The 12,439-nt window shown below is 38.2% G+C and overlaps 1 protein-coding gene across 7 annotated transcripts in view; it reads left to right on the plus strand.

The window, feature by feature from the left end:
• The window catches only part of ZFYVE9 (zinc finger FYVE-type containing 9), a 193,486-nt gene that overhangs the window by 51,771 nt on the left and 129,276 nt on the right, over positions 1 to 12,439 (plus strand). For all 7 annotated transcript variants that reach the window (XR_009049626.1, XR_009049625.1, XR_009049627.1 and 4 more), the window contains exon 2: positions 1,621 to 1,726. The gene's annotated coding sequence lies outside the window, so the exon portion shown is untranslated. The remainder of the gene's footprint in view (positions 1 to 1,620; positions 1,727 to 12,439) is intronic.

The raw sequence follows: 12,439 nt of genomic DNA on the forward strand, positions 1-12,439 counted from the left end.
TGAGGGATTCCAGGCATATCAAAAGGTGAAGATGAGGTACCGGGTTGAAAGTAGCTTAACTAAGGAAGATGCACTGTGAAGACATAAATGTAAAGTTGAGAGGAGTCATCATCTTTTGTGATTTTCCTTTAGCTACATTTAAGCTGCTTAGGGGAATATATGGAGTAGGTAGACAGTTGGATTTAACCAGGCTTGAGACTGCCAGCTGAGGCTAGAAGGTCAAAGGGATCTAATTCCAGAAGGAAGACCCATAATTTCTGAGACAGTTACATAATCTTATTGGACTTGGCTCACAGGTTAAAATAGACACATATACTCGGAGTTTGACTTTGAATTTATAGTTTATTTGTTTAAAAAATTTTTTTATTTAGCTAGGTGTTAGAGGTATTACTTTGGCTTTATTCTCATTTTGACCTTGGAACTTCTATCCCATAATAACCTTTTCATACTTCTGATACAGTTTAGTCCTTTATTTGATAGATGTCTGTTTCTTAGCATCAACAGCTCTTCTCAGTCAGAGTATAAAGCATGTATGTATTTTTTCAGGTTCTCAAGACAGGAAAATCTTTTATCAGTGATTTTCATTCCATATTTTTTATTCTCTGAAAACTTGGATTTCCAGCCTTTTAGAATTCTTGCTTATTGTTTTAGTGAGCACATTATTTTCACATCAGATAGTAGAATTACATTTGTAATAATGTCAGGAAACTTTTTTTTTTTTTGGTACCTCAGTTTATCTTTAAAATTAAGTGATGTTTGGATTTCCCTGGTGGTGTAGTGGTTAGGACTTCACCTTCCAATGCAGGGGGTGCAGGTTCAATCCCTGGTTGGGGAGCTAAGATCCCACATGCCTCCCGGCCAAAAAAACCCGAAACATAAAATAGAAACAATATTGTAACAAATTCAATAAAGACTTTAAAAATGGTCCACATAAAAGAAAATTAAAAAAAAATTGTGATGTTTATTAGATCATGTCTGAGATACTCTCCTGTTTTGAAAATGCTGTGATTATAGGTTAGATATTTTATACAGCTAGTATGAGATACTTAGTTTTATTCTGATTAGTTTCAACTGCTAATCCATTGCTTCTAAGCAGTGGAGGAGGGCTGAAATTATAAGGGACTCCATTTGGAGGAAAAACAGTTGTTTAGCAATAAAAAGTCTCAGCAGGAATCTTTTGAATCTCAGTTTAAAGATTTCTGTATGTGTAGAAAAAAAATCACACTAACAGAGGACATTCTTGTGAAGCGACAGTTTTGTTAGCTTTGGATTCTTAGAGGGCCTATTGAAATATAAATAAGTAGTATTTTTATGAATTAACATAGTCATTGGATAGAAAGTGCCTGCCTCTGATCTTTTACTTTGTATTACTCATTGAAAATAAGAAGTGTGCAGAAATTCTTGACTGTTCATTGAAACATTTAACTTTGGGCCTTTTTAGACAGTATAATGTGTCTGCTGCTGCATTCCGTGCTGGCCAGGTCTTTGAATCTGAAGATATAATTGTAATTTATTATTTAAGTCTCATAGCTTTTATTTGTCTGGCTATGATAGTTGATATGAAGAAAATCCAGGCTTATTGCTTTAGCAAATGTAATGAGAAATGTGTTTTTTCTTTAGAATCAAACGGAGCGTACTGAAACAGCAGAACTGGCTGGTGGTGCAGCAAACATCATGAGTAAGCACAGAGAAGTCTGTTCCTTATCACGTGTGTAAGGGATAAAAGGTAAGAAAACCAGTGATCTTCTTTCTCTTAAGAGAGGTGGAACTTGGGAAAACCGGTATATCTGTAGAAAATAATGCTCACGTATATGTATGCTGCTTGCTTCATTTATAACATTCTCTCTTATTAAATCAGGGATATTGTTTGTTTGTTTATTTATTTATTTATTTTTAATATTATTTATTTATTTATTTTTGGTTTTTTGGGCTGCATTGGGTCTTCATTGCTGCGCGCTAGATTTCTCTCTAGTTGTGGCAAGTGGGGGCTGCTCTTCCTTGTGGTGTGGGGGCTTCTCAGTGTAGTGGCTTCTCTTCTTGTGGAGCAAGGGCTCTAGGCATGTGGGCTTCAGTAGTTGCAGAGGCTGGGCTCAGTAGTTGTGGCTCGTGGGCTCTAGAGCGCAGGCTTAGCAGTTGTGGCACACAGGGTTAGTTGCTCCGCGGCATGTGGGATCTTCCTGGACCAGGGATCGATCCCGTGTCCCCGGCACTGGCAGGTGGATTCTTAACCACTGCTCCAACAAGGAAGACCCAGGAATATTTTTCTTTTTAAAAAAAAGATTTGACTTAAGTCCAGAAAAAAATGATATTTTAAATTCCTGTTGAATTATGTTAAAATGCTAATTTCTCTACCAGTGCTTGGCTTCTCCCTTTTAGAGTCAACTTCTACCTTGAGCACAGAAAGGTAATTTCAGCATGAAAAAGAACATGGACTTGAGCAATATTGTTTAGAGAATATAGTGGTATATCTACCCAATTAATGTCATTAATATTTGTTAGTCAATCATGCTAAATAATGAAATCTTATTTTGGGGTGAGGAATCAGAAATACAGATTCAGTTATTTTATTTTGTACGTTTAGACTAGTTGTGAAGAGCAGTCATTTCCAGCAGAAAATTGGAAGTATTTTATTAATTCTTGTAGAGCAAGACTCCTTAATCATTGACTTTTTTTCCTGACTAGAGATGTTCTTTGCTTTCTTTCAAGTCTTATGATTATTTAAAGGGTAGTAATTGGTGGTAGGGGGGAAGGGTATGTGGGTGAGATTGATTTCAGGAACTAATTATGCCATTCACTCATGGAGTGTTGCATACTCTGGCTGAGTTCTCTGATTTTGCTTTGAGGAGAGAGGCCTAGGTCTGACAGTGTGGCAAGAGACTGAGTTCCTAAGGCACTTAGCAGTAGTACCTTCCTCACCAAAACTTCTGGGCTTGTAGTTGGCAAGGTATTTCTTGTCCCCTAGATTTCTCACATGTGAGTGTGAGAAGGGAGTGCCTTTGTCTGCCTTCATCTGGCAAAATCTTATTTATTCTTCAGGCATCTCCTCTTTAGGAAGTTTTCAACCCACTGCAAAGACTGTCAATAATAATTAGTCAGCAATAATAAATTATTGGAGTATTTGTTGCAGTAGCCCACTCTACCCCAAGTAATATACCCCTGCCTCAATCTGATTTGGATTGACTTCTTCTTTGGCTCCTTAGTACCCAGTGCCTATTTCAATTAGTGCATACCACAGTGTTTCATATTTTCAGTTTACTCATCTATCTTCTGTGAAACATTGGGCACCTCAAGGACATTGCCTTATTTGTCATTGTACCCTAATGACTAAGACAGTGCATGGGATGTAGCAGATGCTCAGTAATGTCTTATGCATGGATGCACACATGTTCATTGTAATTAGTATATGGCATAAAGAGGAAGTAACAGTGAAGGAGACATACAAGGAGCAGTTAGAAAAGTGCTGTAAAAGTCAGACTCTTAAGACTGGGATTCAAGACAGTGTCTAAAAGGACTCTGGTCAATAGAGTAAAAAAGAAAAGGTCCTCAGGAAGAAACTGTAATGAATTAAGTAATAACATTATTCCTCTTTGAGATGTACCATTGACCCTTGAACAACATGCAGGTTAGGGGCGCTGACTCTCTGCACAGTGGAAAAGCTGCATGTAACTTATGATTAGCCCTCCATATACATGGTTCTTCCATATCCGAGGTTCTGCATCCGTGGATTCAACCAACCATGGACCGTGTAGTACTGTAATATTTGCTGTTGAAAAAATCCGTATGTAGATAGGCCTGCGCAGTTCAAACCCATGTTGTTCAAGGGTCAGCTGTACATATGTGATATTTAGTGACTTCTATTTTGAATAAGAGATGGATGCTTCTCTAAGGCAGGTAAAGAATCCTCACATAAGATTTAAATCCTTGGAGAGGCCCAACTTATACAGTCAGAAGACTGCTCCTCTCCCATGTCCTCAGGAGACCACAGGTTTTTCTTGGAAGATGAAACTAAAGAGGATCAATACTTGGGGACATTACACATAACAGAGACCAAGGGATGAGGTACCAAAGTAAAAGCAGGAGGATAAAGGGAAATCCTATAAAGTGAGAGCCTTCCCCTCACCCCTTCCTCTACTCCTCCTTCAGATGTTGATTACATCTCTGGTATTACATCTCTGTACCCGCTTACAGGAGATTATGTGACTCGTCTCTGAAGTCCAAAGAAAAGACCTACGTATACTGACATTTGGAGGTCTCCCAATGAAATAGCTGTGTTCCCACCCAGTTGCCATGCAGTGGAAGCCTCCCAGTTGAGAAGCCACACATGCAGAGCTTCCATTTAGCTTTTAGTACTTCATTTGTTCAGTGTTAGGCATTTGGGGAAAGCAGATCAAAGCACAAAACAGGAATTTGGAGGAAATAATACGGAAAACTGAAGGAGGTTTGGGGAAAAAGAAAAAAAGCCGGACCGAATTATAGGTAATTAGGTAAGAAAAGAAATTATATCCATGAAATAAGTTCAAGATGTCATAAAAAGGATCAGAAAAAGAAAGTGCCCTGGAAATTAAAAATATGACAGTTTTAGTACATTTAAAGTTTTTAAAAAACTATTTCAAGTTTATAGAAAATTTGCAAGTATAGTTCAGAGAAGTTTTTTTCTCTGCATCATTTGAGAATAAGTTGCTAGCTGCATCCCCTACCACCTTTGAAACTGTGTTTCCTACAAAAAAGGACATTCCCCTACATAACCACAATACAACCATCACATCAGGGAATGAACATTGATGCATTACCACCATCTAATTATCAGACCTTACTCAGGTTTTGCCAGATGTGCAAAAAATGTCCTTTATGTCAAGAGGACCGAGTTTAGAGTCACATGTTGCATTTAGTTGGGAAACCGGCCAGTGCTCCATGCGGTTTCAATCCACCCTCCCCACTCCGTTTTGGGAGTGAACAAGGGTGCGTGCGCTCCTCCTTGGGAGGAGCCCTCCTGTTAGTCCTACCAGCTCTCCAACCGGCCAAGGGAACTTGTCTTCCTGGTGTTGGACCCCATGACTGGGGGGTCCCAATTTGTGGCTCAAACTACTCACTCCCCAGGAAGGTTCTCCACCCATGAAATCCCCCTCCTCTTCTGAGTCCCCTCCCAGGGGCACAGGTGCTGACCTGATCACTTTTCTTCCCTTCCTGCCTGATTCCACGTGGATCTTTCTTACCGCCAAGAGTCTTTCTGCCAGTCTCCAGTTTTTAAGTGAGAATTATTGCACATGTAAGATATATATATTTTTAATTATTTAATTTATTTATTTATTGGCTGTGTTGGGTCTTCGTTGCTGCACACTTGCTGCACACAGGCTTTCTCTAGTTGAGATGAGAGGGGGCTACTCTTCTTTGCGGTGCCCAGGCTCCTCCTTGCTGTGGCTTCTCTTGTTGCAGAGCACAGGCTCTAGACACGTGGGCTTCAGTAGTTGCGGCATGTGGGCTCAATAGTTGTGGCTCATGGGCTCTAAAGCACAAGCTCAGTAGTTGTGGTGCACGGGCTTAGTTGCTCCGCGGCATGTGGGATCTTCCTGGAGCAGGGATTGAACCCATCCCCTGCATCGGCAGGTGGATTCTTAACCACTGCGCCACCTAGGAAGCTCTGTAAGAGTGTTTTTGATGTGTTTTTTTCGGGGAGGTGAGTTTAACTATTCTCCTACTCTACCATCTTGATCTCTCTTCAGTAAACTTTACTGAAGTTTTAGGTTCAGAGAAAAACTGAGCAGAAAGTACAGGGAGTTTCTATATACCTCCTGTCCCCACCGCCCTCTAGCCCTCTCACAGCCTCCCCTAGTATGGACATTGCTGTGTCCTTTTCATTGCAGTCTGTCAGGAAGCATGGATTTTTGTTTGTCCTATTACTGATGATGTTCACTTTGATCACTTGTGTAAGGTGGCATCTGCCTGGATTTGTCCCTGAAGTTACTTTTTTTTTTTTTGTAATTGGTAAGTATTTTTGTGGAGAGGAACTTTGAAACTGTGTAAATATCCCATTCCTCATCACACTTGGAATTCATTTATTTATGTTCTGAAGACTCATGGCTTTCATTTTTATCCAGTGGGTTATACTCTATTGCTACCATTATTTATTTTGATGCTCAAATTGTCTCTGATTTGGTCTGTGGAAGCTCCTTCGAGCTGATTTCTTTGTCCTTTTGACAGGTCCCCATCATTCTTCGACACTTCCTTTTTTTTTTTTTTTTTTTTCCAAAATTGAAATGTAATTCACATATATACCATAAAATTCACCCTTTTGGTGTATAGTTCAGTGGTTTTTTGTTTTTGTTTTAGTTCAGTGGTTTTTATATTTTTACAAAGTCTTGCAATCATCACCACTATCTAATTCCAGAACATTTTTCACCTCAAAGAGAAATCTTTTATCTGTTAGCAGTTATTCCCCATTTCCCTCCAGTTCCTCCCAGCTGCTGGCAACCCACTAATTTACTTTCTGTTTCTGTGCCTATTTTGGACATTTCATATAAATGGAGTCATGTTATCTGTAGCTTTTTGTGTCTGCCTCTTTCAGTTACCGTATTTTCAAGATTCATCTATGTTGTAGCATATGGCAGTACTTTATCCACTTTAATTATCATATAATATTGTATTTTTATTATATATTGTCAATATTTTTTTTTGTCAATGTATAATACCACATTTTATTTCTCCACTTATCAGTTGATAGGTCTTTGGGTTGTTTTCATCTCTTGGTGTTATGAATAATGCTGCTATGAGCATTCATGGATAGGTTTTTGTGTGAATACATGTTTTGTTTTTTTATAAATTTATTTATTTATTGGCTGGGTTGTGTGTTCATTGCTGCACACAGGCTTTCTCTAGTTGTGGCGAGGTGGGGCTGCTCTTCATTGCAGTGCGTGGGCTCTTCATTACAGTCTCTTCACTTGTTGTGGAGCACGGGCTCTAGGTGCGTGGGCTTCAATAGTTGCAGCACATGGGCTCAGTAGTTGTGGCTCACAGCTCTGGAATGCAGGCTCAATAGTTGTGGCACATGGGCTTAGTTGCCCCGCAGCATGTGGGATCTTCCTGGAGCAGTGATCAAACCCATGTCTCCTGCATTGGCAGGCAGATTCTTAACCACTGCACCACCTAGGAAGTCCCTGAATATATGTTTTCATTTCTCTTGGGTAAAAGCCTAGGAGTAGCTATGCCATGTGGTAACTGTTTAACTTTTTGAGGAACTGCCATACTGTTTTCCAAAGTTGCCACACCATTTTACTTTCTTCCCATCAATGTGTGAGAGTTCATGTTTCTCTCCATCCTCATCAAAGTTCTTGTATTTTTTTCTGCTCTAGCTTTGGAATCAGACATTTCTCCATGGAGTCCTTGCTCCTTTTAGTGAATAACAATATTTATAAATCAAATCTGGTGCTGGTTATGTTCATTGCTACCTGGAATTGAGGTGAGGATTTGCTGCTCCAAGATTCTTTGTGGATAGCACTAGAGAATATATGTGTACACATACACACACACGCTTACATCTGTAATATGTTTATTGCTATGTTTATTGAACATGAAACTATGTTTAATGCTATAGTATGTTTATTGAAGTCCATGAGTTCAAACTGATACCCCAGATTCCAAACCAGCACTGCAGGGTTCTCTCTAATTTTCTCTTTTTCTGCATTTTAACCCCTTCTCCCACAGTGAGAAACCTTGCTCCCATTGCCCTTCATGTAGTTACTTATTTGATCCATCTTTCTACATGTAACCTATGTCCTATCACTGTCTTCTCCCCTTGGTCCTTCTAATCCTGCTCAGGCTCTGAGCTACCACCGTGGACGGCTCTCCTCACCTCTCCTGCATATGAAGCTGCCTTACCCACTTGTGCTCTGTCTCTGCCAGACCATCCCCTTCATGTGGATGCCTTCCTCACTTCTCTTGGGCTCTAACACCCCACAGTGGGCTGTCCTGTGTAGGCAATTTCCTTCTCCCTGGGGCTCTGACACATTATGCTGGGCCACCCCTACATAAGGACATCTGCTTCACTGTACTTGGGCTCTGACTCCCCCCTTACAAAGATTCCCTCTTCATCTGCTCCCTGTTATTGAATTTTTAATAATTTTTCCTTTTATTTATATTTTTTCAACTTTTTATTTTGAAGTAAATATAGATTCACAGAAAGTTGCAAAAATACTGTAGAGTTTCATTTGCACAGTTTTTTTCTCATTTTTTACATCTTACATAACTTGAGAAAATATAAAACCCAGGAAATTAATATTTTATTTGTCCATTCATTAGTTGGTAGATATTTGGATTGTTTCTTCTACCTTTTATCTGTTATGGATAATGCTGCTGTATTCATGAGTGTATATAGTTCTCTCCCATTTATCACAGGTAGATTTGTGTAACCACCATTGCAGTTTAAGATACAGCATGAGTGTATCACCATGGATATCTCCCTTGTGCTACACCTTTATAGACACATGCAGGATTCTCTCCCCACTGTCTCATATTTAATGACTTCTTAAAATTAAAAACATTATTACAAGTCATAGGAAGAGAAGAGCTGAGCAAGCATAGAGATAAACCATGTTATGTTTATGAATGGGAAGACGTAGTATCATTACCAATCCTGAGGGAGGGGCAGGCTAGGAATTCTAATTTCTGAAAGTTGATTTTATTGGCACTCTATTCCATCCTGTACCATTGCTGAGTCTTGGGGCCACTTGGGGCAGTTTTTTTCTCCAGCTCCTGGCTTTATGCAGAGAACCCAGTCTGGCCCTCTCTAATGCAGAAACATCTAGAAGTTTACAGCCAATAATTCCCATCCTACCTGCTAGCTTTCAAATCCCAGGCCTGAAGGTTGCAGTCTAGTTTTGTAACCCTTGTGAACTGCCACCCTTCAGTTCTCACTCATTGCTGTGGCTTGATTTCTTCTAAGATAATGGTTAATATTTCTTCTTGGTTAATGGTTAATATTTCTCTTTCTTGTTTTTGAATTTCACTGTGTAAACTCTTTAAAAACAATCTGTTTTGTCTAAAATGGGAAGGAATGGTTTCCATCACAAGCTCACTACACTTTTTTTCCTTTTCTTTTGAAAAATTTCAAGCTTATAGAAAAGTTGAAAGAATAGTACAGTGAAGACCCATATATCCTTCACCAGATTCATCAGTTTTTACTGTTTTGCCTATTCCTGGAGCACCTCTCCTTTTCTCCCCCTCCAGCCTCACCACTCACTTACACTCACACTTACATACTTTTTTCCTGAATTATTTGAAAGTTAGTTACAGATAACACTACTTCCCTAAATAGTTCAGCAGGCCTCTCCTAAGAATAAGGACATTCTCCTACAAAATTTAAATACCATTATCACATCCAAGAAAATGATTAATTCATTGTATTGCTAATGTATAGCCCAAATTCCCCTGATTATCCCTTAAATGTCTTTTTTTTTTTTTTTTTGCTGTGTATGTGTATATGTGTATTTTCTTGATCTAGGATCCAGTTAGTGTTCATGCATAGCATTTGGTTATTTAATCTCTTTAGTCTCAATTCAGAATGATCTTGTTTTTCATAACACTGAATTTCTTGAAGAGTTCAGGACAGTTGTCTTATAGAATGCCTCACATTCTAGATTTATCTAATTGTTCATGATTCAAATCAGATTAAACAATTTGGGGAAGAATACCTTGTAGATGATGTTTTAAACTTCTCATTGCATCACATCAGGAGATACATATTGTCAGCTTGTTAAACTTGGTGATGTTAAGCTTGATCATTTGGTTAAGGTAGTGATTACCGCATCTTTTCACTGTAAACATACATTTTCTCCTTTGGAATTAATAAATCACATGTGGAATGATATTTTGAGGCATTGTGAATATTTTCTTCCCCACTGTTTACCTAAAGGGTTTTTTCTTTAATTAATTAATTAGTTAATTAATTTTTGGCTGCATTGAGTCTTTGTTGCTGTGCACGGGCTTTCTCTAGTGGCAAATGGAGGCTACCCTTTGTTGCAGTGCATGGGCTTCTCATTGTGGTGGCTTCTCTTGTTGCAGAGCATGGGCTCTAGGCATGAAGGCTTCAGTAGTTGTGGCACATGGGCTCAGTAGTTATGGCTTGTGTGCTCTAGAGCACAGGGTCAGTAGTTATGGCGCTCAGACTTAGTTGCTTTGCAGAATGTGGGATCTTCCCAGACCAGGGATTGAGCCCAGGTCCCCTGCGTTGGCAGGCAGATTCTTAACCACTGTGCCACCAGGGAAGTCCTACCTAAAGTTTTTAAGCATCCATTTTTGATGCTTGCCTGAATCAATAATTATAATTGGAGTTCAACACAACTTCTTGAGTGGCTGTTTATACTGTTCATTTATTCATTCCACAGGTGTTTATTGAATAGGTACCACATCAGGTTCTGTGGCATCACATGGTGAACACAGTCTAGTGGGTATTTTGTGGTGTCTACAGTCTGGTGGGAGAGATTGACGTTAATCAAATAATCACACCAGTGTATATTTATAGATTGTGATAATTATTTTAAAGGGAAAAATGGGGGTGCTGTGAGAGAGTATAAGGGGAGATTATCTTTTTTAGGGAAGACTTCTTGTGAAAGTAATATTTGAGCTAAAAGATGCAGAGTTATTTTGGCAAGGAGGGGGTGTGTTGGAAACAGTTAGGTAAAAGATCTTGAAGAGGAAAAGAGCATGGTACATTGAAGAAATGTATATTCAAGTAGGTGTTCTAGCACCAAGCATAGTGGCTGCACACCAGGCATAGTATCTGCATGTAATAGGTGCTCAATAAATCTTAGTGGAAGGGAGGATGGGACTGAAAACTAGCCTGCGTAATTACTGCTGCTAGATTATTTATTTTATTATAAAAGGATCAACTCCAGGGCTTAAAAACTTAAATAATTACTCAGGAAGCACTTATCATGTGCCAGGCAGTGTTTTAAATGTGTTACCAATGTCAATTTATTTAATCTTTAGGTATGTACTATTATTACTCAGTTTTATTGATAAAAATTAAGTCACAGGTAAATTGATTAACTGCCCCAAGGTCATATAGTTAGTAAGTGAATTAGGAACTAGGATTAGAATTTAGACAGTCCTGAAGTTCATGTTCTTATCCATTATGCTATAATTCTTCCCATTGCTTAAAGTATAAACCATACCTTTCTCGGACTGGTATTCCAGGGCTTCCATAATATGATACTTGTCTACCTCTCCAGCTGTGTCCAGTTGTTACCTATGTAAATAAATCCTTCCTCCAGTTTCACTGATCCCTCAATAATTGTCCATTCCTAGATCACTTCTTGTATGTCTCTCTCTGTTTGAAATTTTACTTCTGTGTCTTCCCATCTGGGATATGTTAAAATTTTATCCATCCTTCCAGACCCAGCTCAAATCCATAAATAATGCCTTTCTTGACCATCCAGACTGGTGATCTGGTTCATTTCTTGAACTTTTTACAGTACTTAGTTACACTTATCTGTTAATTTTATGACAGATTAATTACGTAGTACCTGTGTTTCTTGTGCTGTGTTGTTGTTAAAATAATTTATTATTATTTAAAATTTCTTATTTAGCATTGTTTACCATTAAGTAAATGATAAGATTCTTGATGTTAGAGATGATATCTGAGACTTCAGTTGATTCTAGTACCCTGCATACAGTAGATGCACTATAAATATGTTGATCTCATTGTTTGTTTACTAATAATATCTTACATATAATGACCATGAAATGCTAAGTATTGTAGATGTATATTAAATGTGCTAGATTGTGTGTTGTTAGAAATGTAATTCATCTGTTTGCATTGGACAGTCTAAATATGCAGTCTTTATCCAAAAAATGGCATGTATATGAAAATGATTTTGAACTGTAAGTCATTAGACACAAAAAACATATTTAAGAAAAACTATTCATAGATTATGCAGCCTGATTGTGTACCTAAACTTAAATTACCTAACAGGAGCCAATTAATAAATCAAAGTTGATCATAGTGATCATTTTGTAATACATAGAAATAATAAATCGCTGTGTTGTACACTGGGAACTAACATAGTGTTGTAGGTCAGTTATACTTCAAAAACAAACAACATACAAACAGACTGATAGAAAAAGATATCAAATTTGTGGTTATCAGAGGCATAGGGTGGGAGGAGGGAGAATTTGATGAAGGTGGTCAAAAGATAGAAACTTCCAGTTATAAGATAAATAAGTACTAGGGATGTGGTATACAACATGATTAATATAATTAATGCCATTGTATGTTATATATGAAAGTTGTTAAGTGAGTAAATCCTAAGAGTCTGCAACACAAGGAAAACTTTTTTTCTTTTGTTTTGTGCCACAAAATTCATTGTGGTAATCATTTCATGATGTATGTAAGTCAGATCATTAAGCTGTACACCTTAAACTTATGCAGTGCTGTATGTCAATTATA

This window comes from Hippopotamus amphibius, chromosome 1 (genome assembly GCF_030028045.1).
Source record: "Hippopotamus amphibius kiboko isolate mHipAmp2 chromosome 1, mHipAmp2.hap2, whole genome shotgun sequence".
NCBI classification, from domain to species: domain Eukaryota; kingdom Metazoa; phylum Chordata; class Mammalia; order Artiodactyla; family Hippopotamidae; genus Hippopotamus; species Hippopotamus amphibius.